General features: G+C 44.7%; 1 long non-coding RNA gene across 1 annotated transcript; it reads right to left on the bottom strand.

The window, feature by feature from the left end:
* Positions 1-195: 195 nt before the first annotated feature.
* Positions 196-15,211, bottom strand: LOC310842192. The gene is made up of 4 exons (XR_014562983.1): positions 14,952-15,211; positions 11,109-11,258; positions 8,488-8,579; positions 196-509 (listed from the first exon to the last, which is right to left on the bottom strand). It is a non-coding gene; the product is annotated as an uncharacterized lncRNA (long non-coding RNA).
* Between the last annotated feature and the right edge of the window lie 12,389 nt (positions 15,212-27,600).

The raw sequence follows: 27,600 nt of genomic DNA, 5'->3' as shown, positions 1-27,600 counted from the left end.
AAAAGTTAAATAAATAACATAACATTTTGATGGAATCACTGTAATGTACTTCTTGGTTAACAGTACCCCTGACTTTTGGACGGATAGGTTTGTTAATGCACTTGTCCTTTCCTTCTGCATCAATCTCACTAAATCTTCACACACATTGCAATGATGGATGCCCAGCTGTCCCAGTCCTATCTTACAAATAAGCCCTTCAGAATACCAGAAGATCAGAAAAGGGATCTGAATCCTCCTCACTCGGCTTCCATCTGCTCCCACCTTTAAAATGTTTGGGAAATGTTTGAACCAGAACCAGTGTTAACGAAAACTAGATGGCACGCTTTGACTACAAGGATGAGCCATTTTACATGCTGTTGTCTTAGTTTACTGTTGCTTAAAAGAGAGGTGGGGGAACTCATGGCTCCACAAGTGGTGTTGGGCTTCAGCTCCCATCAGCCCCAGCTGTAGTCCAAAAACATCTGGACTGGAGGGTAGGAAAGTAAGACAGGATCATTTTCCATTCCGCCCTGTATTTGAAGAAGAGAAGAAGAAGAGTTTGGATTTGATATCCCACTTTATCACTACCCGAAGGAGTCTCAAAGCGGCTAACATTCTCCTTTCCCTTCCTCCCCCACAACAAACACTCTGTGAGGTGAGTGGGGCTGAGAGACTTCAGAGAGAAGTGTGACTGGCCAAGGTCACCCAGCAGCTGCATGTGGAGGAGCAGAGATGCGAACCCGGTTCACTAGACTATGAGACTACCGCTCTTAACCACTACACCACACTGGCTCTCGTGTCCATTCTGCTCCAGTTCATCTTCCACCAAATTATGTCACTTACGTTATTTATGTAATTATGCTATTACATAAATGGGTCATCACAATATCCCGCCCCATGCAAAGGAAATAAAATGCAACAGAGGGGGCAACACAATCAATTATGTATTGTTAGCAGACTGAAATCAACAACAACTGAAGGTATTCATTGGATTGATTCCTCTCCCAGACATGGGACAAATAAGTGAACATTGGCAATCTGTTTCTCTCCACAATGGATGTTCTCCCTGGTAAAAAACAAACAAACTTGAACTGGGAGACCCAAGGAAAGAGGAGATGACTTGCATCACGCCAAACTTCCAAAATGGAAAAGACAAATAAATAGCAGCATATTTTGATGGAGTCATTGCAATGTACTTCTTGGTTAACAGCCCTCAGACCACTGGACAGATAGGTTTCTTAAATAGACTTACTCTTTCCTTCTGCATCAATTTTCACTACACATTGAGCCCTGCTCAGCTTAAAGTTTCTGAGAGGCTATATGGAGTTGAGGTGACAAGCAGCCATCACCAGTGGTTCAGAACCTTGGGCATGGGGAAATCAACAGGCAGTGATTTGGGAATGCTTTGGGGGACAATGTCCACAGGGGAAGCCCTCCCTGTGTGGGTTCACTTTCTCCTATTCCCACTCCTTATTCACTTGTGCTCCCTCTGTGTCCAGGTTGTACAATGTCCCCAGAGGAAGACCACGAGACAAATGAAAGTGGATTATCTGCCTCTTGCCCCTTGCCCCTACTCATATGCTTGTAGCAAGAGCAAGAAGGAGAATCCACAGGGGCAGCAAGCTCCAGCAATTGGGAGTGGAGTCCCTGTATGGGTGAGGGTCTTGTCATGTGACCATCAAAGCCTACCCAGCTCATGCTTTTGAATAACTGAATTCTATTATTGTGCCTGTTGACTGGCAGTAGTAGGAAACCAAGAAAGGGGACACAGTCCTTAAGAAATGTACCCCAGTCCTCTTGTACCTTGGATCCCGAATGCCTTGGTACTCGGACATTTTGGCTCCTGGCTCCTGAACGCCGCAAACCTGGAAGTGAGTATTCTGGTTTACAAACATTCTTTGGAACCTGAATGTCCAACAGGGTCTCTGCAGCTTCTCATTGGCTGCAGGAGATTCCTGCAACCAATCAGAAGCTGCACTTTGGTTTCTGAATGTTTTGGAAGTCAAATGGACTTTCGGAATGGATTCCGTTCAACTTCCAAGGTACGACTGTATGGTGCTCTCTCTCCCACCCCCCAGTTGCCTATCCTGAAAATATACAACTTATTGAGTTAGCAACAGCAAAGGACCCCAGCAGTAGCAAAACTTTTGTAATATTCACAATGCCCCTACTCTGTATGCTTACAGTGACTAAGTTTCATGTTCATCCATTTATTCAAAACCATCCAAAACAGAGGTTTAGTGTCAATCACATTTACAAACACAACTGTCTCGAATAATTAAAACAAACAAAAAAACCCCTCTCTCTGAGTTAATTTCCCACTACACCCAGCCAGTAGGATTTATGCAAACTAACAGAAATCCTTTGCAGTGTAAGGTTTACACTTTCCAATACTTTGCCACACCATTTTTACCAGTGGATAGGGTGAAAAAATGGAAACCAAGGGTCTTCAGTTTTGGACACCACTTTGTTGTGAACCTTGCACCAAATATTTAACCATTATCTATTACAAGAAGATAAGAATAGCCCTGCTGGAACAGGACAGTTCCTGGCTGAAAAAAAGCCCAGGTCTGAAGTAAGCGCAAGGACAAAACATACCCAGCACCCGAGTAACCTGTTTGCTGATGTGGAACCTGCCCAATATTAGCCCAAACCAAAAGGTTTCCCACTCCTGTTTTAACAAATGAAAAATGTCTGGCAAATGAAGGAAGAGTGATAGTTGCCAGCTATGAGTAGGGCAAAGGTTTCACTCCTGGTTGAAGAGGGTGTCTCTGTTTGCAGTCTACAATGAGGGTTGTGAAATTCAGGGGGCATTTGGGCTCACTCTCTTGGCAGTGCCGCTCCAAGTTTCTTGCTACATATTGGTTACTGAATATGAGAGGTATTTCTGATGCACTCTTGTGCCATATTGTACACCCTTCTTTTGAGAGATGCATTACCAAGAATGCCGTCTTGTGTGAGAGGAGCCTGTAGGGTCACACCATGCTCTGTGAGATCAGAAGCTGCCTTTTCTCCTCCCAGTTCAATGGAGCATCTTGAGCTGCGTGTCCACTTTGGCATGCAATCTACCCCATTAACAACTTCAGTAAAGGATCAAAGAGTCAAGTCAAAACTCCGAGGTGGCAGGTGGAGTGAACACAATGATGCGAACGCAAAGACACTCACCTGAGATATGGGAGTAATGGGGCAAAAGAAAGGAGAGCAATGAACAGATTTAAACACAGAAAGGGAACACAGAAGGGAGCCCCCTTCCCTGCAAAAATAATTAATGAATGGAAGGAAAAGTCGAGGTGAAAGGATAAAAGATGGGAAATAAAAGAAAGAAGGTGGATAATATAACTGGAAAATGTGTGTATGTGTGTGTATCTTTGGAGCTCAGATATAAGAATATGCATTTTTAAAAAGAACTTGGAGACAGAAGGAAAAGCCACAGGGAAGAAGATGTAATACAGGAGAGAAAAAATCCTTTGTGACTATATAATGGCTAGCATGAAGGGTTATTATTATTTTTAAGAAAATTCCGACCCTACCAACTCAGCTGTGACCATACCTAGGTGGAAGGTTTGAGACACTGTTGGGCAACATCCATGCTGCTTTTGTGTTCCTCTGAAGAGCTTCTTGTGTCCCTGACAACTTGTTCTAATTGCTTAAGTTCAAACACTTCTGATGTTCGATGTGGTTGTGAGCACTTTCGAAAAGGTGGCAGTGGCAAGGCCTTCTCTTTGTGATATCCATTGTCCTTCTGTTGTCAGAAAATGCTAAGGGATGTCTTTTGTATTGTGTGAGGAGAGATTGTCACAGTTTGACTGGAGCAATTTCTAAGCAGAAACAGCATCAGGACGCAGGGATGGAGGGGAAAGGATGATAATTGCAGAGTGGTTTCATTGGCTGTAACCTTTTGCATTGAAGAGAGTGGAAAGCCTGAGCGCGTTAAACCAACACTGTGTCTAATTTGGTACCCTGTCTCTGAATATTTCACCACAGAGATGAGCAACCTGTGGCCCTCTAGATCTTGTTGGACTCAAACTCCCATCAGCCCCAGACAGCATGGCCAATGAACAGTCTGGCTCCCAGCCCAAACATGCAAACAGAGGTTCTTACTGCAGGAAAGAGATCATTATTTGAGCAAGTAATGGTATAGGTTCCACAGCAGACACTGTGCTCAGCAATCACAATTTAGGACAGGGGTCATCAAACCTTTTCTGCAGGGGGCCGGTCCACTGTCCCTTAGATCTTGTGGGGGGCCGGACTATATTTTGAAACCCCCCCAGCTCTCCCCTCCCTTCTCCATAGCGCAGGATGAGCCCCAGTGGCTGCTTACCTGTGTCTTGTGAGCGGCAGGAGCTGGTGGCGGCGGCGGGACAATGAGTGGCCTGAAAGGGCTGGCTCCGGAGAGGGACTGCTTAAAATGGTGCTCAGCCAACCACAGCTTAACAGAGCCCAGCCCCCTTCCTCCTCTAGGCAGGGCAGGGAGAAGCCCGGAGGAGGGAGGGGGCAACGCCGCGGTGTGTGTGAGGAGGGGAATGGCGCAGCCCAAATGATCAGAATCCCCATGCCGATCCACATGGCGATTCTTGGACCGTCCGTGGGCCGGATCCAGAAGGCAATTGGGCTGGATCCAGCCCCAGGTCCTTAGTTTGCCGACCCATGATTTAGGAGTTCAGGACCACGGCAAGAAGTGAACGAACTGGATGGAAGCAACAAAGATGTCCCAATAAGTTCCTCCACTCCTTCTACCAAGCCTTTAAAGATGAGGCAGAGTGCCATCACTTGCCAGACTTTCTCGTCTTGCAGGAATGTTGAGACTGCAAGAGTGTGCTTTGTGGCTGGGTAGGTCTACTCTCTAGGTGACAAAGATGTTACCTCCTGATCAGCCTCCTGCTCTCAACTAATTAAATACCTTTCTGCTCTGTAGGAAAGTTGGACCAGAGGGCCAGCATCTCTTCCCTCCTTCCAAAGTGGCTGAAGTGGAAAGGGGGAATTTCCCCCTCTTCCAAACCAGGCTTCCACAGTTCAGCACCCCCTCCATTTCCTCCTGCTCCTGCTCTCCCTCCTCTGTCAGTGCCTGCCCATACAAGACTAATCTCAACTGTTTTGTGTAGCTCATGACACTAAAAAGAGCCTCCTAGATCTGTTTATTAGACCATCTAATCCAGCATCCTGTTTTCAGAGTGGCCGACAAGATGCCTATGGGATGCCTATACAGTGGTACCTCGGGTTACATACACTTCAGGTTACAGACTCCACTAACCCAGAAACATTACCTCGGGTTAAGAACTTTGCTTCAGGTTGAGAACAGAAATCGTGCTCCAGCGGCGTGGCGGCAGCAGGAGGCCCCATTAGCTAAAGTGGTACCTCAGGTTAAGAACAGTTTCAGGTTAAGAACCGACCTCCAGAACGAATTAAGTTCTTAACCAGAGGTACCACTGTACTGCCCTTCACCCAAGGATCACAGGGCAGTTTACAATATAAAAACACAGAAATACATACCATAGTAACAAACAAAACAATAGCTCCCCTCTGCCACAATTTAAAAGGAGTGTTTTTGCCTGGAGCCTAAAGATATGTAATAAAAACGCCAGGTGAGTCTCCCAGGGCAGAGCATTCCACAAACAGGGACCCACAGCAGAAGAGGCGCTTTCTCTTGTTCACACCCTCCATGATTGGAGGAGGCACACAAAGAAGGGCCTTAGATGATTGCTGCATCCAGGTTGCTTCATATGGGGAGAGGCACCAATCAAACCCCAATGCCCAGGAATCCAGAGGGCTTCTCGTATTTCAACAGTATTTCTGAGGGAGGAAGCCCTGCAGCAGAAGCAGGTTGAGGATCTCTGGAGGAATACAACTATTGCTAAACACATAGCATGAGAAGTCCCAGTTTTCATACAAAATATTCAGGGATCATAGTGCCCCTGCTGTAAACAGGTTCTGTTTGAACTGTGCGTTCTCCATTCATACTCTCCTTCTGCATGGAGAACAGCAGGAAACATGGCAGTCCCAGCCATGTTTTGTGTTTTCCTGCCTATATGCTGAGCACCGAGGGGAGGGTTTTGTAGTAGAACAGAAGCAAGGGGGAGGAAATGATGCTTCCCCCACCTTCTGCTTTCTCTGTGCACCAGCCACTTTCCCTCAAGGGTCTGGAGGCTGAGGGGAAGTGCCTCAGGTAACTCAGTCATAGAGTACAGTGGTACCTCAGGTTAAGAACTTAATTCGTTCTGGAGGTCCATTCTTAACTTGAAACTGTTCTTAACAGGTACTATTTCTGGGTTAGGGGAGTCTGTAACCTGAAGCGTCTGTAACCTGAGGTACCACTGTATCTGTTTTGTCTGCAAAACGTCCCAAGTTCAGTCCCCGGCCAACCATGTTTATAAGGCCAGATTCCCTAGTTGTGCTCTAGCCACTGCCTGCAGCTTTCCCATCCCAACTGCCTCCCCCCAGAAATGGCTCATCTTCTTTAAAATGGGAGACAGGCACCACTTATGCCAAGCAGAGGAACACCCCTTCAGGCTACGTGGGCAGCAATGGAACAGGTGGGAGAGATGGATGTCTTCTCACAGAAGAGTTCCTGTTTGTCCTTGTTCTTACCTGTTTGAACAGCTTCAGGAAATCCTTTATTCTCCCAAAGGGATATTGTAGGCACCGTTTTTTTCTATCTAGCTGTCTTTCATGCTCCAATTATTTCTTAAGCATGGTGATCACAAAAGAAGTTTCGTCCACAATGGCAAAATGATTCTTAACTGAATGGACTATTGTAGGCTGCAAGGGTCAGGCAATGTCAAAAGATGGCTTCTTCGCCAATCCCTCCCTCTTCCAATGCGAGACATGTGCAGAACCTCATCCTTCCCCTCAGCTTGCTTTTATCTTTGCCAATAAACCTTATAAATGTATACAGACAAGTGAAATGTTGGGTCCGTACCTGGCAGTTATGCAGTAGACTAGGCACTGGAGGCAAAGTCAAATATCTGGATTGCTAAATGGCTGGGAATGAAGACAAGTTTGCAAATGCTAGTTTCAGATATAATAATAATAATAATAATAATAATAATAATAATAATAATAATAATATCCTACCCATCTGCCTGGGTTTTCTCAGCCACTCTGACCGGCTTACAGCACACATAAAATGTACCGTATCATGACTGTAGAACAATTATCAATAGCCACCAGCTTTTCACAATGCCATATCATTGTTTAAGAGCTCTGAATGCTCACAAGGAGTGGAAAAAGTAGTTGGAAATAAAGGTGAGTCAAGCAGAGCCATCCAGGCTAGCTGCTTCCTAAAAACAGTGATGGCCAATCAGAGTTCCCTGCATGATGGCATCAGGGGCAGCAAAGGAAGCCAATTCAGTGTGAAGATAATACCTATTCTGGAAACCAAAACGGCAACAATAGATGTCTCCACTTTGTTCTGCATAATGTGTTTAGGACAGAGGTGGGATAACTATTGTAAAACGAGAAGAGATAAGGTTTTACAGATATCAATATATGGGGAGCAGAACAGAGAGGAGATGTATAAGTAAATATACAATTGAGTCTGCTCTCACCTACTCATAAACCCCAAAGATACAAACAACAAACTTTTTGTTCCACCTGTTGGCATATGTTGTACAAAGGTACAACAAAGAGAACATCCATGGGGCTCCCTGACAGACTGCAGGAGTTGGCAGATGTTTTGCTAATTAAAAAGATTCAGTTAATGAAACGGCACCAACGGCAGACAAAGATGCAGAACTAGCACACACGTGCACACATGCTGTTAACCAGGCAGCACCTGCTTGCTAATTGTTTTAAAGCTGCTGTCAAAGTAAAGTCGAAAACAGAGGAGAGAGTGCAGGTTCTTCTTTCCTGAACAAGTGGAAGTCCCCAGGTCTGGTCTGAAGGCATGTGAGGCCAGCACCTTTCTGAAGCTAAGCAGGTCTGGGGCTGGTCAGCGCCTGGATGGGGGACTGCCTAGGGACCACACCTACACTGCCTTCAGGGCTAGACCAGGCACCAAATTGGTGCTGCTCCCCTCTTGCTTGCCTTGCTGCTGACCTGGGCCCACTGGGGCCTCATACGGACTGCCGTCGCCTTTGCAAGTCTTCTGCAAGAGGCTCATGAGAACGTAAAAGTCCTGCTAGATTTGGCAAATGACCCATCTAGTCCAGGATCCGGTTCTCACAGTGGGAGATCCACAAGTAGGAACAGAACACAGTACAGTCATATCTCATGCTGCATCTGCTTTAGGTTATGTGTTTTTGTGTTGCGTCCTGCGGCAACCTGGAAGTATTGGAATCGGTTACTTCTGGGTTTTGCCACTCGCGCATGTGCAGAAGCACTAAATCGTGCTGCGCGCATGCACAGACACAGTGCTTTGGCTTGAGAGGAGGGGTCCATTCTCAGAGCAATGCATTCTGGGTAGGGTGGTCAGAAGTTTGCTTTGCCTCAGTGGCCAATTTCTCATAGCACAGCAGGGTGGAGAAGCAGAGTTGCCACCGCTGTGGTGGCAAAAAGAAAGAGAAAAAGAACCTGAGGAGACCTGAGGGACAGGCAGGAGGAAGAAGAATGAGGTGGTGGCAGTGGGTCCCCTTCTTCAGTCAATTCAGCCTCTTGCACTGGCCCTGTTGGATGGAAAAAAGGCTGGATAAAAACGTAAGAAAAATAACAAATCAATAAGACTTCCAAACAACTTGTGGGAACCATATTTTACTTCAGGGAGTTTTCAGCTTTTTAATGTAGTCTACCCACCAAGGCAATATTCTGGCATTTTTAGAACTCCTTTTACTCCCTGTAACAATTTGCATCTGATTTTGTGTTTTCACCGACCATGGCCATCACTATACTTAGGAGAAAAGAATGATCTAGTTATAATGAGGCAAGCTCGCAGATCACAGAAGTGAGTGCTGGCATGGAGCTTGACCATCCAGCATCTGCCAGAGGATCTCCACAGGCGATGCCCTTTCAGGGCTGAGTGATCATGCCACTTAGCAGCCAGAGGATTTGTATCGGGGCAGTGAGACCAAAGGACTGAGGTCACATCATCCCCATACATGGCTTCCTCCAAAGAATCTGAGGGTTCCTCCACCAGCCCACTTGATCCACCCCCCTTCCGATCTATCTGTCCATTCCCCAGTCCACTGGCCTCCTTCCCAGCCTCAGACACTTCTTGAGGTCCCTTTTGCACTTCCCCCTCCCTCTAGGACCCTGCTTGGGGTCTACCGTCACCTGATGTCATTTTGTCTGTGAGGGGTATAAGAGGTAAGAGAGACAAGGATCTGGCCCCCTGGCCCAGTCCTATTCTAATAGTTTTCCTGCATTTCCCCCATTCCACCCAACAGCAGCCCAAAGGAGGGAGGAGACATTGTGAAGGGCTAAACCTCCTCGATCCCTGGCCCTGATCACATTTTGAGCACTTTCAGTCACTGTTGAAGTAAAAACAAGAAACACTGTGAGATCAAATCACAGATCTCTCGTGCAATGTGAGGTTTGTTCCTAACATGTCACAGGCTTGTTTCCTCTGCTGTCTGCCGCAAAGCAGAATATGTTCCCTCATAATTTGCCCTCAAGTTAAATATATATAAAAAATATACAAGTATTTGGTAACTAGCTTGCTCCAATGCATGTTTATCCTCTCTTGACAAGCTCTGATTACAAGGGAGGCCTAAAACCCCCTTATTATGTCTTTTCTCAGTCAGGCCCGTGAAACGTTAAAAAACCCTGCTATTGAATAAGCGTCTCACAAACGAGACATTAATCATGCCATTGTATAAACCAAGCACAGGGGAGGAAGAAATGAAAGTAAAATGCTGAAAACACAACCTTTACACTCTCGCGCACAACCATTTCTGATCACCGAAAGTGACGTTTAACTTCTCCGGCTGTCACTCCTCATTTTTGACAGGGGCTGTAAAACTCTTGCAGCGCTTTTAGAACAGCGCCTCTCTAGAACAGGAACCCCCAAATTCTGTTCTGTTTGAGAGGGAGCAACTCCCCTAATCAGCACATACGGGGTGTTTTCAGAACATTTGCTTATTTTATTTATTGCGCCCCTTTTTGCCTACGGAACTCAAGGTGGTATACACGGTTCTCCTCTGAATTTAATTTCCACAACAACCCTCACTAACTGAGAGGCAGTGGCTAGACCACCATCACCCAGTGAGCTTCATGGCTGAGTAGGCGTTCGGATCCTGGTCTCCCTCAATGTTGGGCCCCCTCAGTGCTGAAGGAAGCTGAGCGTGGAGTCGGGCACAGCCCGGTTCAGTGGCTGACTCCTCCTGAGTGCAAGAGATGAAGCTGTGCTGTGCTGGGGTCCATGCTCTGCCTCCTCTTGATGATGCGATGTCACACATGCATCATGCATTGCACGCATGACATCACACACAATGGACGCCAGGCCCCCTCAATCTTAGGCACAAGACAGAACCTCTGTTACTAGAACAGAAGGTCATTCAGTGTTGGAAGATTCAGGACAACCAAAAGGGGCACCTTGCACATGGTTAAACTGCAAGATGGAAGGATGGACATTAGGCAAATTCATGGATAAGATTGTCAATGGCTGCAGGTAGTCCACAATGGCTGTGGACTACCTCCAGTATCAGATACCATTATGCCCCTGAATACCAGTTGCATGGGAAGATGGATTTGAAGAGTGCTGTTGTTTCTGATAGGTATCTGCTGGGTCACTGTGAGGACAGATGCTGGATTAGATGGGCCTTTGGCCCGATCCAGCTGGGCTCTTCTTATGTATGCCATATGTTACATTTTCACAGGCAAAAATCGGAAGTTTTTACTTACATGGATGCAGTGCATACATCACAGCTGTTGGAATGTAGCCATCAGCCCCAATCATTTTTACACAAGGAAATACCAGAGCAGTTACTAGCCACAATCACTTCTGCGATCTGAGGCAGCAATGATCCCATACAATTGATGTTATGCTTTTAATATAACTCTTCAGCATGCCTTGCAAAGTTTGCATGCACTTAGTAACTGCGGATTGGTTTCCACTCCTGGTGGTGCTATCTTCTGCAATGGCAGGTTCTGAAAGAGAAACTGACTATTCTGTATTATTGTGACTGTTGAGAATCAGATGCCGTCAGTGCAATTCTTTTACTGCCAGAGACATGAGAAAAAATATCAATAAGACTCACTTTGTCTCTTCTGTGCTGGATCATGAAGTTCAGACTCTTGGTCTTGTGGCTTCTCAGGCTACAGTTGATATTTCCTCTTTCCCCTGAAATTGCCATGATGGCTGGGGCTGATAGGTCTAGATGTCCAACATGATCTGGATAGCCAAATGTCTGTAATGTAATGTTTTGTTTTGTTTCTAAGTAACCTGCTCTGGAACTCATTGTTGAAAGTTTAGAATATTTATCAATCAACTAAGGTAGAGCTAGATGGTGACTAAGCAAGGACAGGAGATAGCTGTGTAGCTTAGATCAAAGTATCCGGTTAACACATGTAAATTTCATGGACGTGTTTCATATATCTAACTCAAGGGCTTCCCAACCTATTACAGTGGTACCTTAGGTTACATATGAAGAAGAGAAGAAGAAGAAGAGTTTGGATTTGATATCCCGCCTTTCACTCCCTTTCAGGAGTCTCAAAGCAGCTAACATTCTCCTTTCCCTTCCTCCCCCACAACAAACACTCTGTGAGGTGAGTAGGGCTGAGAGGTTAGATACGCTTCAGGTTACAGACTCCGCTAACCCAGAAATATTACCTCGGGTTAAGAACTTTGCTTCAGGATGAGAACAGAAATCATGCTCCGGCGGCGCGGCGGCAGCAGGAGGCCCCATTAGCTAATGTGGTGCTTCAGGTTAAGAACAGTTTCAGGTTAAGAACAGACCTCTGGAATGAATTAAGTACTTAACCCGAGGTACCACTGTATCTACCTTCCTAAAGAAAATTAGATAGATAGGAGTGGAGTAAATGTTTGTGGAACTACGCTACTTCAGAATCTCCAAGGCAAAAAAATAACAAGTAAAAAGTCTGCTCTAGAACGCTGAGAACTGCAAGCTAGGAAAGAACTGCAAACACAATGTTCTGTAAAAGAAACCTAAACTCCATCTTCACTCACAAATCATATGGGAAACAGGAATATAAATATGAAAAATAAATACAGTGGTTTAAGAACAGTCCGGTTTAAGAACGATTCGGTTTACAAATGCTGCAAAACTGGAAATAGTGTCCTGGTTTGAGAAGTTTACCTCAGTCTAAGAATGGAATCCGAATGGTGGAAGGGCACCACTGGTGGGAGGCCTCATTAGGGAAAGCGCACCTCGGTTTTGGTTTAAGAACAGACTTCCAGATCAGATTAAGTTCGCAAACCGAGCTACCACTGTAACATTTACCTAGTGCAAAGGGTCAAAGCTTCTAATGTGCTGCCAAAGTCAAGTCCTTCAGCAATGCCTGGATATGCCTGGATTTTGCACAGCTGAGCAAAACTGTGGCAGAAGAACCATGCTTATGTGGAAGAGAGATCTTTCAGCTCAACCCTTCACAACATGTGATCTACAAATGCAGCCGCAATACAAATATTGGTGTCTACCAGGTGCTGGAACTGGAATAAGGAACCTGGGGCTATCCAGGTGGTGTTGGACCCCCACTAGGGGAGTGAAAAATCTGTCACTTTCAGTCTCTCCCAGTTTCCAGGCTGAATTTCTGACACAATGTTGCAGCATCAGTTTGTTGTTGTTGTTTAGTCAGTTAGTCACGTACGGCTCTTCGTGACCCCATGGACCAGAGCACGCCAGGCACTCCTGTCTTTTTAAACCCATGCATCCGTTTGCATGGTGTTTTTTTTAAATATATATATATATTTAAGAAAGTTCTCATGAAAAGGTGTGATCATTTTAGCATATATACAGATTTTTTGGTATGCAATATTGTATGAGAACTGGGGCCCCTGAATTCTGAGTGGCTCCAAGACATGAAACTATTTCCTCTATGTTCAAGTCACTATGCTGCTCTTTACTTGGGACATACTGTAGATGTATTGTGGGGGACAAGTGTGTAGACGGTTCTGGTTTGCAGATTGAGAACCCGCAAAACTGACTTAGTCTGGTCTGTCCACCCTGGTGCACTGCCAAGCCATCTGCCTAGGGGAACCCAGGCTTGGTATTCCAGAATCTCAATTCCACCCGTATTTCAGCTACAAAGGTACAATTAAAGTGGGAAACACAATATGCTTTGTAGTGTAATCCTGAACATTGTCTTTTGAACTATGCAATCAATTGTTTAATTAGCAATATCAAATTCCTTTCAGCTGGACCAAAAACTAAGCCCTAGCGCTGAAACCCCTGAAAAATATCAAATGTTAATGTGAGTTTCTCTTGTGCTGCTTCTGTGTTCTTTGAAGGAGCAGCGCCTTTGTTCTAGAAAATAAAGCCATACACTCCATATACAACAACTGAAGTCTTGTATGCCCTACCTTTCAATGAGTAAACCTTGGAGAACAAAGCGGAAACCCTTCGTCTTTCATCTGTCATGGGTTCTCAGAGAGAGACCAATGGCTGTGTTCTGTTTTTTTTTCTTGAAAAATATTATTAAAGGCAGGCTTTCTGAAGGGTTGTTTCGAGCACATTCCAAGCAACATTTTAAGACATCAGAATATATATATATATATATATAATCACATTTAAAAATTAGCAACTTTTAAATCTTTTAAAAATCCAGTGCATACTTTTGGTGAAGCTAGGCCAGAGATGATAACTGTTGTGTAAAGAGGAAGCGTCTGTTAGTAGGATGTAGGGATGGGGAGAAATTCGGTTCACTTCACATTTTAATGTGAACCTACCTTATTTGCATCTCCTGAAACAATCAACGACCAAAAGCACAGCTATCCTTCAAAATTTGTACGTCTCCCAAACTGACAGTGCAGTTCCCCAAACAAAAAGTACAGTATACATATATAGGCACAATAATGCATGTATTTTTGGTGTGTGTGTGTGTGTGTGTGTGTGGAAACTGCTACAGTATATTAAGCTAAAGTGCATTATAAAGGGGAGAAATGTGCCCTGAAATGCTAATTAATTTTTAGGAAGTCTTCTAAACAAATGCAAACTGATACAGAAATGTGCCAATTGGATTTAAGATGGGGGGGGGGGGACAGACACCTTGAGGCACTGGGAGAAACCGAAATGGACAGATTTTATTAATTTACTTATTTTAATAGCAAATTTATAGACTGCTCTACAGCCAAAAGCTACTGAAAGGTATACCAAAAGGTAATCGGGTCTAAGTTGTTTAGGACTTTGTACACTAGCACAAGAACCTTGAACCTGGCAGCAGAAGAAATGCCAGTACAGGCCTTTTAGCTCCAGCGTCATCTGTTGGCGGGTGTCTGTCCCCACCACCAGGCTGGCTGCTGCACTCTGCACTAGCAGAAGCTTCTGGAACAGACCCACAACAGGTTGCAATATTCTCTGGACTTTCCCTGCCACTGTTTGCGTTTCTCAGCCTCCAGATGTTTTTTTCCTTTTTCTTTTGAGGGACGGGGAAGATAACTTTTCTGATTTCAGATGAGAGATACTTCCCTTATCTCTCCCATTTAGCTTATTAGCTTTGGTCTTTGTTTATTCTCAAAACGCAGCTCACTCTTGTGTTGTTTGCAGATGTACAAAGAAAACAGCCAGCCAGCTGTAGGTTTCTTGAATGAGGCACCACAGCTTCAGAGCACACTGGGAAATAGCCGATATTAACAGCCCACATGACTGTGAGAAGAGTTTTGTTTCCCTGCATGCCTACTTAAGTTTAATCAGAAGTTTGTAGCTGTTGAGTGGCTGCCTCTGTTTTTCCTTGGGTTGAAAAATGTTTCTCACACCCCTCGCTCCCCCAGCACGGAGTTTATCTGCAAAATGTACTCGAAGCATATATAAATCTGTATCTAAATGTGCTCGGCTCCTTAAGAACTCCTCTTTTCCAATTCTGCAAAAACCGCCCCCTCCCGCCTCGCCGCCTTCCCCTATACTGGTTTGGCAAATCCAACTGACCTTGGCATGTCTTCTTCCAACACTCGATATCAGGAAGCTTTATAAAACTCATATCTCAGAAGTGTCTGACATTACATTACAAGAGGATCTGTAAACCTCAGCAAGATGACAAATGTCTTTTTTAAACAACAGACCAAGACTTCATTTAAATTAGTAACATGGAGATTAGAGGAGCTCTCTCGGGCTGCGCGGCAGCCACGCCGGGACTCGAGAAATATCAGTCACATGAAAGCTGTTAAATCTGAGATGGAAAATAAATCAAGGAGCCTGTAAAAACTGTCAGCGGGTCAGGGAAGTTTATGAACTCTTGCTGTATCTCGTCGTAAATCATAAGAATAAGCTAAAACTGAGAAGAAAAATGTTCTCTTTTGTAATCTAATGCTGTCTGTTAAGGCAATAAAACTCAAATGAAATGCATGCATTGCAATTTTGAGTTGATACTTTACATTATTACCAAAGTGAAGGGAAGAGTCTCAAAGTTATAAAAGTGAGACGGATGAGAGGTGGGCCTCCAGCTTCCCAAGTCACCAGACCTGGGTCTTCATTAGCATATGCCCAGAAAAAGCCACGGTCATCCTCTACACACCTCCACTCACCGGTCTCCTTAGCTGTTTCTCTTGATGCTATCCTTTGCTGCTAGGACTAGCAGGCAAAGTGGAAGCACATCAAGCAGGTCAGGTCCAGGCAATGTTAAGGCAGATCCCTCTAAGCAGGTCAGGACCCTGGACAACTCCCGATGGGCCCTGCTTGCTGAGCTTTGGAAGGTGTTATCTCAGCCAAGACCTTCGGAAGCCTTGTGTAGGCTGACAGGGCCTACACAGCTCTCGGTCTTGTCTGCTTGAGCTTTCCTAAAGTTAAAAGGCTCTGCTCAGTTATGTAGGCACAGTGGAAGTGATGGGGAGAATTCACCTCCATGTCTAAGGAAGGTGGGAGAGTTACGTCCTGAGGCCTACAGAGGTGCTGGGAGCCCCCACAGAGGTGTGGTCTGTATTTTCTCTACATCTTTGTTTTCCTTAGGCTAATGCAAGGGGTGGGTTCAAGAGTCATGACAGGCACTGGGGCTGAGATGCTTCATCAGCCACACACATGGCTATGTCTGTCTTCACTGCAGAACATGTAGGGGAGCGATCCATGCCTGAACTGACATTTTCAGGAGATGAGTTTGAAGAGCTGACAGAAATAGTGGTGACAAATAGGCCTTCTTGATAAATAAAAAAAATGTACAAACCACCAGCTCCATACAGTAGCCACCTGGGAGTTCTTAAAGAAATTGAAGTCCTTTTATATATTTATTTTACAAGTTTATTTACTACTTAATCAACAAATAACTCCTAAGCTGTTTAACTTGAGATATAAAATATTCATTTAAAATGCTGATGAAATCTTCTAACAAAAGTATGTAACATGATCAGCGGCCATAACTGAGAACAGATCTAACACCAGTTTTTTTAAAAAAGGAATCCGGCAGCAGGGATCTGGGTAGTTACAGACTCGTTAGCTTAATGTATGTTCCAAGATAACTGATGGAAAGCTATAATAAAAATAAAATGACCAAGCATATAAAAGAAGATGTCTTGCTGAAGAAGAACTGCAAAGGAGAGCACTGTCTATCTAACCTTTTAGAGTTCTTTGAAAATGCCAATAAGCAGGTGAATAGAAAAGATCCAGAAGACACTAACTATATACTATGTACACACTATACATTTATAGCACATTCAAAACACATTCCCCCCTCAAGGAATTCTGGGCACTATAGTTTGTTCAGGGTTTCTGGGAACTGTAACTGTGAGTGCCTAGAATTCTTTGAGGGAAAGAATGTGCTTTAAAGCTGTCATGCACATTTTCAAAATGCTTTGTACATCAAATATATAAAAAACAGATATATTGTAGAGCAGTCGGGGGATAAGGGCACAGGTCCTCTTATGTCTCAGTAACTACTTGCAGATTGTCATCTAGTGACAAAATGGAAGTGGGACTTCTCTGCAGTGGCACCAGTCTCTGGAACACTCTCCCCCATGCAAGATTTTCATTCACCCTGACCTTGTGACCTTAATTTTCTGTTTATATTCTAGTAGGGTGGGATAAATGGGCTCTGATATCTATCTATCTATCATCTATCTATCTATCTATCTATCTATCTATCTATCTATCTATCTATCTATCATCATCTATCTATCTATCTCTATCTATCATCTATCTATCTATCTATCTATCTATCTATCTATCTATCTATCATCTATCTATCTATCTATCTATCTATCTATCTATCTATATCTATCTATCATCTATCTATCTATCTATCTATCTATCTATCTATCTATCTATCATCTATCTATCTATCTATCTATCTATCATCTATCTATCTATCTATCTATCTATCTATCTATCTATCTATCTATCATCTATATCTATCTATCTATCTATCTATATCTATCTATCTATCTATCTATCTATCTATCTATCTATCTATCATCTATCTATCTATCTATCTATCTATACGGGCCATTGACTCATCTTGTGCTTTTATGAGTACAGTACGATCAAAACTTACACACGTTTAACATGTGTGATTTCAGCCTTAGGCGGTTGAAGTCCAGTAGCTTGAAATCACACAAATTAAATGCATGGAAGGCAGAGAGCTTAAAAACTATTTTTGCATAGGGATTTCCTAGCACAGAAAGAGCTCTCTACCTTGCTTACTGTGCTCTCAAGAGATCTCGCAAGAACTTGGATGGCCCCGAGAGATCTCACGAGAGCATCCTAGAGCTTGGTAAGCAAAGCTTTGCTTGGGGGGCAAGGCCCACTCGGCCCATAGCTCCAGAATAGTAAGGATGCCTGAGCGGGGATGGTTCAAGGTGGAGGTTTGAGTATACACATTTTTTGCATATACACACTATCTTCAGAATGTAATCCTCCCACAAGATGTGATTGTACTGTCTTGGAAACCATCTTGGGCGAATGAGGAAGGCCACTTTGCAACTCCCGCATGGGGTAGGGCTTGATAACAAAGCTGAATCAAAGTGAAATAATTTCCCCTTCGTTTCTCTCAACGTAACCACGAAAACGTTCTCTCTTGTTCTGGAGGGTAGAGCTCAAACCAATGGCTTCAAGTTACAATAAATAAGATTCCAACTAAACATCAGGAAGGACTTTCTGACAGTAAGAGCTGTTTGACAGAAGAATGGAGGTTTTTAAGCAGAGGTTGGAAGGACATCTGTCATGGATGCTTTAGCTGAGATTCCTGTATTGCAGGGGGTTGGAATAGATGACCACTGGGGGTCTCTTCCAACGCTAAAATTCTATGATTCTATGACACAAAAGTGAAGTTTCTAAAATATTTCCTTTCTTACACATGCAGGTTTCACATACTTTCACACCTCCCACTATGCTCCTGATTATGCTAAATTTCTCTACGTGTGGGAAATGTTCTCTTCTCCCCCCCCCAAAAAAAAAACCATGAAGACTTTTCACTTCAGAACAAGCTTCATGCCTGATTAATCTTCTATGCGAGTTGTCTGGTGAGTACTAATTGCTTATACTTCCTTCTGCAACTTGGAAAAACATGTTTTATACTTGCCCTCTAGACACAGACAGGACATCAGGATTAGAGAAAGGCTATGAAACAGCTCTTCATCAGTTTCTCCTCATTGTTACTCCAGCGCGACCTTAATGACATCACTTCCTCTTTGAGAAGGCCCCTACAGGCAGGTACACAGGTGCCTGAGCATTCTGTTTCCTCCAGTCTGCTCATCGCAAACGCTTCCACAACAACCCTAAACTGTTTTCAGAAATCAGACCCTTCAGCTTTTATGATACCGGCTCTCAAGCGAAACATTTAGCAGCCTGAAGCCTGCTACAGCCCCTGCTGCCTCCCGGGCTTTTCTCACTGAATGGACGGAAATGCTTTAAACAAGTTGTAATGATATTGAAGATGAATGGAGAGTATACAGCGTTTAAATCCCTGTCTGCAGTCCTTGTTACGGAACAGTGTGATCTCAACACATTCTTTGCTGATGAAACTGAGAGGGGGGAATTTGACATTTGTTAGCATAGCAGGGAGAAGAGCTGGTCTTTTTGCGGAGAGGAAACTGGGTGTAAGGTAGAAAATGGGGCCCACAAAAATGAGTAAAGAGAAGGACAACATTTTACACCTTGAACTGATCTTTGAAAAATTCCAAACACGTCAAACTAGATTTGCTCATGTTTCTTCCCACATGATATTCATAGTTTTATCTCGTTTATCCCAGGCTCGGGTTGTCATATGTCTGGATTTTCCTGGACATATTTGGAATACTGCAGTTGGCAGCATTGTCCGGGTGGAAATTGGTCTAATGTTCGGGAAAATCCGGACGTATGGCAGCCTATGTTGGCAGCGCTGTTTTTGTCATTTTCCCATAAAAATAGCTCAAAGCTCAGCAACTTTTCTGTCCGGATTTTCACTGTTTGAAATACGGCATCCCTATCCCAGACCCCCTCTTACTTCCTCACTTTGTCAGCTCCTTGGGACAGGGAACTGCTTCTGCCATAACGCAATATGCACTTCTCTCCCACAATAACCCTGTGAGGTAGGTGAGGCTGAGAGGCAGTTGCTGGCACAAGGTTACCATGCTGTTTACATGGGCGGCAACTCCTGGGGGCCCTGGGAGCCTGGGCACCAACAAAATTTTCACTGCACATACCCGGCCTCCACCCACCACTTCCTGCTGCCTTACCTCCAGCTCTCTGGTGCCGTGGCAGCAACTGGGCAGGGGTCTCTGCCTCCATTGTGGGGGCTCTGTTGGGGCCTGCTGATGCTGCAGACGTGCACCTACACTGCGGCGCCCAACCCCCGCCGCCACTGTGAAAGTGGCGTCGGAGGGCAGTGGTGGCATGGGTGCGCGTGCGACATGACATCCTGACATGGCATGATGCACCGTTGTGACATCACACAGGCCGGGGCCGAAGTCAGCACCTCTGGCTGTTTAGGTTGTTGAAGAGAAAATGAGTACAGGGTGCAGTAGGCGAAAAAGAGCTTTCAGCAATGCATAAGGGATAGGGTGAAAATAGGGGCTTTTTATCTGTAAAATGTAGTCAGATATGTATTCCCAGGTGTTCCTTTTGTTTTTCCAGCCACTCCGTTCGCGGGCCTCAAAAATAAAATGTTAGCTGTCTATGGCGCATGCCAGTCCTTTTGGGTGATGCATGGAAGTGATTCTTTAAGGCAACTTCCATCAACCTGGTACCCTCCAAGCGCAGAGGGGAGGGTCTTGTCTGTTTTAAGACATCTCTGGTTATGGATGTGCAGAACCAGCATGGGAGGGAAGATTCATCTAATCCTTATGAGTCCTCATGCTTCAGGGCGTAATAATGTGATCACCAGATGTGCCCAGAAGAAATGTGTCCCTTAGGAATAATAGAGCAAAATTAGGTGCTTTGTAGCAGCCTTTTTATGGATTTCTGTGATTCGCCCAGACTTGGACGGTGCTGAAAGCAAAAGAGCAGTGGCGGTTTAAGAGATGGCTTGCATCTGCACCCAGGAGCCGCTAAAGAGGGGAGAGATTGTGGTCAGTGGCCAAGGCAGCAATTTTAGGGCACAGTTATGCACACACAGATCCCAGGGGTTTCTCAAATAGAAAGAGGGAAAAAATGCTCAGAAATCAGAGGGACATTTAAGACAAACATTTAAAGGCACACTGCACAAGAATGAGAGGAATTTATTATCTGTTTCAATGGATAATCTTTCCCCAGGATGAATGCCAAAGGAAGGAAAATATTTATCTCAAGGAGAGTTTTTCCTCCCCATCAGACTCCCCCTGCTCAGTATGAGATCAGCAATTGGAGCCTTGCTGAAGTTGTTAAGCTGTTTGGAGATTGGATTAGTTTCCATATGAAGCAGGGCCTTCTCTGTAGTGGCCCCTCAGAATGTTCTTCTGCTTGACTTTCTTTCTCTGCATTACTGTTTCACAAATAGGTTATCATTGTTTGGGGAGTGCATATATACTAGGTATCATGTGTATGGCCCAGAAAGGAGTGAGGAGTGCATTGGGAACTGGTGGGAGGGGTGGGTGGGATATGGCAATCTTAAAAGGATCAGATCGAGCCTGCTGGCTACCAACTACCATACCCTACTCTAAACAAAATTTAGGCTCTCACATTCATCTTTATAATACCGCAAGCTTCCCAGTAGATTTCCAGTTGCAAAGCATCTTCCTCCAGTGTCAGAGGCAGGAATGCTTCTGAATTCCAGTTGCTGGGAAGTGCACGAGGGGACAGTGCTCGTGCACTCAGGTCTTGCTTGTGGGCTTCCCATGGTTGGCCCCGATGAAAACAGGGTGCAGGATGAGATGGGCCACTGGTCTGATCCAGCGGAGTCTTCTTATGTCCCTATATTCTTATGCTCAGGCCTTAGAGAAAGCAGAGGCATAGTAGGAGCTGACATGGATGGAAAATGAGGAGCAAACAGTAGTGGAAAGACGCACACGGTATAAAACACCGTGGTCATTGGAGAAAGTGGACAGATTACGGAATGGAAGTTCAGTGCAATGAAAATGATAAGGAAAGCAAAGGCAAAAAATTAAAGGAACTGAGGATTGTGCAAGAGATTAAGGCATATAACAAGCCAATGTTTTGCAAGGACGGAAGGAGCGTGAGGTCACTGAAGGAGGAGGAAGGCCACTCAAGACACAACAGAGGTAACGTGCTGACACAGAAGATGTTTATGAAATCTGCTTGTCCTGTGTTCTGTGCCTCAAGATGGTCACAAAAGGAAGGCAGGGCAGATGCTGTAGACAGACGTACAGTTCCCCAGGGGCAAGGGGCAGGGAGCAGGGGGAGAGTGAAGCTAACACCAGACCACCTTACAACTTCCTAGAACTGGCAAGCAGCGTCAGGGAATGGGATATGAATTGAGGAAAACAATGTCTTATCATGATGCCAGCTGAACTAAAAGGCGAAGCTGGGTAAATGCTTTCACTTCAGGCCATTGTTATTAAGCCAGTGAGCAGAGCATCCGGCTGCCTTGCTGGCAGCTAACTGGTGCACAAACTCAGCGGCCTTTTGCCAAATTGACGTGAATGAGAGGCTGCCGCTAACTTCTGGAAAATGTGGTGGTGGTGCATCGATGTCTATAACGCATCGTTTTCCGGCAATCCAGAAAAAAAGGAGGTGGCGGAACGACTCTGAAAGCAATTGCCGCTTAGGTGGAGATTTGTACACAGCTCTAAAATTGCGGCATTGGGCATATTGTCACATGTGCAATCTCTCCTAAAGCCCTTCCCGAGGTCAGTAGTTTAGTGGCAAATTCAGAAGTGCAGGGTCCCTTCACAATAGTCATTGCCATGCCACCCCCCATAGCCATGCCCCCTTCAAAGATTATACAATAATTTTATAATTATACAATAACAGTAATTTGTATGCACTGCAATGATTAATGCAGATCTCTGCATGCGTTGCCTTTCAGTTAGATCCACTATTTGCTATGCATGGATATGTGCAATTGATTTAGAGTGCTCCAATGTGTTCTTTCTGAGTGACTTCAGTTGTGTTTTCCTTGACGTTCCATTGTAAGTAACAGAACTTGCATGCCATTTCTTAAAACTGACCACCTCATATTTTCAGCCTTCTCAAATGCTCAGCTTTGAAGCATATGGTGTTCTTCCTACATATTCTCCAGAGTCACCAATCATCAGTGGCTGACTCACCTCCTTCAACTCTGATTGGCTTCAATCAGCGCAAAGGGTGAGAAGACTTCTCAGTAGCTAAAAAGCTGATTGGCCAGCCATAGGATGTTGGAGACAGGGAATCTACTGCAGAAATGGCAATGGAACTTTGACCCTACTCATGACCCCAGACCAATACATCTCTGCCTGAGGCATACACCAATTCCTCTAGCATAGGAAGGGAATTGCCAACCTATTGCTTTCCTGAGTTGATCCCTACTCACAGTCCCTCTAATGCTGAACTGCAACCCCCATCAGCCCTACCAAGCATGCTCAACAGCCAGTGGTGATGGGAGTTGCGTGGTGAATTCTTGCCTCCCCCCGAGGAAATAAAGACACAGGACACAAGAATTCAGGTTAATGGGTCAAATTAGGCCACAACTTGACCAATTCTATGAAGACTTACAAGACCTTATAGAAGTGACACCAAAGAAGGATGTTCTTCTCATTATAGGGGATTGGAATGCTAAAGTAGGGAGTCAAGAGATAAAAGGAACAACTGGCAAGTTTGGCCTTGGAGATCAAAACGAAGCAGGGCAAAGGCTAATAGAGTTCTGTCAAGAGAACAAGCTGGTCATCACAAACACGCTTTTCCAACAACACAAGAGACGACTCTACACATGGACATCACCAGATGGGCAGCATCGAAATCAGATTGATTATATTCTCTGCAGCCAAAGATGGAGAAGCTCTATACAGTCAGCAAAAACAAGACCTGGAGCTGACTGTGGCTCAGATCATCAGCTTCTTATAGCAAAATTCAAGCTTAAACTGAAGAAAGTAGGAAAAACCACTGGGCCGGTAAGATACAATCTAAGTCAAATCCCTTATGAATACACAGTGGAAGTGAGGAACAGGTTTAAGGATTTAGATTTGGTGGACAGACTGCCTGAAGAACTGTGGATGGAGGCTCGTAACATTATACAGGAGGCAGCAACGAAAACCATCCCAATGAAAAGGAAATGCAAGAAAGCAAAGTGGCTGTCCAATGAGGCCTTACAAATAGCGGGGGAGAGAAGGCAAGCAAAATGCGAGGGAGATGGTGAAAGATACAGGAAATTGATGCAGATTTCCAAAGAATAGCAAGGAGAGACAAGAAGACCTTCTTAAACGAGCAATGCAAAGAAATAGAGGAAAGCAATAGAATGGGAAGAACCAGAGATCTGTTCAATAAAATTGGAGATATGAAAGGAACATTTCGTACAAAGATTTCCATAATAAAGGACAAAAGTGGAAAGGACCTAACAGAAGCAGAAGACATCAATAAGAGGTGGCAAGAATACACAGAGGAATTATACCAGAAAGAAATGGATGTCTCGTATACCCCAGGTAGTGTGGTTGCTGACCTTGAGCCAGACATCCTGGAAAGTGAAGTCAAATGGGCCTTAGAAAGCACTGCAAATAACAAGGCCAGTGGAAGTGATGGTATTCCAGCTGAACTATTTAAAATTTTAAAAGATGATGCTGTTAAGGTGCTACACTCAATATGCCAGCAAGTTTGGAAAACTCAGCAGTGGCCAGAAGATTGGAGAAGATCCAATCCCAAAGAAGGGCAGTGCCAAAGAATGCTCCAACTACCGCACAATTGCACTCATTTCACACACTAGCAAGGTTATGCTTAAAATTCTACAAGGAAAGCTCAAGCAGTATGTGGACCGAGAACTCCCAGAAGTGCAAGCTGGATTTAGAAGAGGCAGAGGAACCAGAGACCAAATTGCAAACATGCGCTGGATTATGGAGAAAGCTAGAGAGTTCCAGAAAGACATCTACTTCTGCTTCATTGACTATGCAAAAGCCTTTGACTGTGTCAACCACAGCAAACTATGGCAAGTTCTTAAAGAAATGGGAGTGCCAGATCACCTCATCTGTCTCCTGAGAAATCTCTATGTGGGACAAGAAGCTACAGTTAGAACTGGATATGGAACAACTGATTGGTTCAAAATTGGGAAAGGAGTACGACAAGGCTGTATTTTGTCTCCCTGCTTATTTAACTTATATGCAGAATTCATCATGCGAAAGGCTGGGCTGGATGAATCCCTAGCCGGAATTAAGATTGCCGGAAGAAATATCAACAACCTCAGATATGCAGATGACACAACCTTGATGGCAGAAAGTGAGGAGGAATTAAAGAACCTTTTAATGAGGGTGAAAGAGGGGAGCGCAAAATATGGTCTGAAGCTCAACATCAAAAAAACGAAGATCATGGCCACTGGTCCCATCACCTCCTGGCAAATAGAAGGGGAAGAAATGGAGGTAGTGAGAGATTTTACTTTCTTGGGCTCAATGATCACTGCAGATGGTGACAGCAGCCACGAAATTAAAAGACGCCTGCTTCTTGGGAGAAGGGCAATGACAGGCCTAGACAGCATCTTGAGAAGTAGAGACATCACCTTGCCAACAAAGGTTCGTATAGTTAAAGCTATGGTTTTCCCAGTAGTGATGTATGGAAGTGGGGATGGCAGAGGACAAGATGGTTGGATAGTGTTTTCGAGGTTACCAGCATGAGTTGTGGGAGGCAGTGGAGGACAGAGGTGCCTGGCGTTCTCTGGTCCATGGGATCATGAAGAGTCGGACACGACTAAACGACTAAACAACAACAAAGGCCACAACTTTATTGATTACAGGAATTGAACGGTATTGGCTTAGGCATTGGTCCTAACTACTAACCGGCTATAAGGCCGGAAGGGTTGAACACCAGTGGGAGGAGTCCTGCTGAGGCACATCAACTAGGACCTTCCCCTGGCGTCACCGCGTGGGGGCGTGCCCTGGGCCCACAGCTCCCTAGGCTTAGGACAAGGCCACTCCCCCCGGAATCCTTTACCGGACTACCCTTGCTTGGGGGAAGGTGATGGCGCTCCTTCCCCCTTCATTTGCATAACAATAGGACAGTACCCCACCAACGCCTAACTGCCAATACTGAAGAGTTGTGACAGTTTGCTACGAGGTACGCGAAAAGCAAATGGCAGGTGCCAATCTGCCATTTGGGAAAATTCCTACCAGGCCCCTTGACGGCGACCGACCGTAGTTCATAGCAACGTCAGAGAACCTAGCCTAAAGAGGGTGGGATTGGAGGAAAAAACCGGGTCAGCTGCAGCGAGGGAAAGAGGAGGAGCCTCGGCTGCAGGGGAACTAAATAGCTGAGGCCCCGCCCCCGGTGCCTGCCGATTGGCTGGCCCGAGGTATGATGCACCCGGGGATTCCCTTTAGTATCGCGGGGGCTGGAGCAAGCCCCCGTGAGTGTGGGGAGGGGCATGAAGCCCACAACCCCACCTCCTTGTCATCGTGGAAGTGGCTTTGTAGTTCAGCAATGTCTGAAGGTTCCCTGCATCTGATCTAGTGATAGGACTGGAGCCCATTAGTGGCGCACATGTATTGCATGGAGAAAGTTCCTGGTTCAGTCCCTGGCATCTCCTGTTAAAAGAATCAGCTAAGAGGTAATAAGATAAGACCTCTAACTGAGATGCAGAACAGCCATTGTGGGTCAGAATAGCTAACATGGGGCACGGCTGACAAAGTCTGATCTGGTATGAAGCAGCTTTCTACATATGTAGAACGGAAGGTTCTTTATATCTGTGCAAAGGAAAACAAAAGTCCTAAAACGTATCTTTCGCTCATTTTCTTCTTGAGGTTGTCCAAGGAAGATCACCTCCTGTGTTTGCCTTGATTTTGCGCCACCCACCCCAAATAGATTCAACCGTTTGATTAATGGCATTTTGTGTTTCAAGTTAGAAGTGTCAGCAAGACTTTTGTATGCTGGTATTATTCCCCTCTGGAACAATAGAGTTCAGTGAAGATGCAGGGATTTGTGCCAAGTATTCTTGAGGACAGGAGGTCATGTGCCACTTTTCTGCTAGGATACAGAGAATATATATATATATATATATATATATATATATATATATATATATACAGAGAGAGAGAGAGAGAGATTTTAGGGTGTTGGAGAACTGAATGTGTTCTAATAATAAGCAGATCACATGGTGACTAAGTCACCTACAACAAGGCTTAGTTTGTGGAGGTGATTCGGAGTGCTAGGAATTAAGAACTTTTGTAAAAAAAGAAAAGAAAAAAAGGAAGTTAGCAACACAATACAGGAACAGATAAAGGGAAATTCGTATGCAATGAAGCAAGAATGTCTAAACCAGCACCACTCCAGAATTAGCCATACATTTGTGAGTCCCCTTTAAGCACCCTCTCATCAGGCCAGCTTGACAGGCGTGTTCACATGTTCAGAGTCAATAATATCATTAGGCCAACTAGGCAGCTGCTTAGGGCACAGACATTTGAGGGGCCCAGTGTTATACAGATTAATTTTGATCATTTCTTATAAATTTCTGATAATATTTTATTTTTATATTTTGAACGCGGTCCGCCCCCAACAAAGCTCAGACCTATAAAAACATACAATGTTGCAAAAGGGACTAGTGAAAATAATAAAATAAATATTTGACTTGACAGCGATATCATTTGAACATGTCCAAGAATCGGCACTTGACTTGAAGAGTTGTGACAGTTTGCTACGAGGTAGGCGAAAACCAAATGGCAGGTGCCAATCTGCCATTTGGGAAAATTCCTACCAGGCCCCTTGACGGTGACTGACCGTAGTTCATAGCAACGTCAGAGAACCTAGCCTAAAGAGGGTGGGATGGGAGGGAAAAACCGGGTCAGCTGCAGCGAGGGAAAGAGGAGGAGCCTCGGCTGCAGGGGAACTAAATAGCTGAGGCCCCGCCCCCGGTGCTTGCCGATTGGCTGGCCCGAGGTATGATAGGCCTGGGGATTCCCTTTAGTATTGCGGGGGCTGGAGCCAGGAACTGAAGGAAGGAACTGGGGTCCAAAATTCTGAAGGAAAAGGCACATATCTGGAAATTTGGATGTGTCTGGAATCAAAACTTTGAAGAGACTTGAATTTTAACATCACAATTCACCAGATTATTTAAAATGAATTTTGTGCT

The sequence above is a fragment of the Podarcis gaigeae genome, assembly GCF_964106915.1.
Source record: "Podarcis gaigeae genome assembly, chromosome: 3".
Classification (NCBI taxonomy): Eukaryota; Metazoa; Chordata; class Lepidosauria; order Squamata; family Lacertidae; genus Podarcis; species Podarcis gaigeae.
Note: the sequence above shows the minus strand (reverse complement) of the source record. Positions and strands in the feature narration are given on the sequence as shown.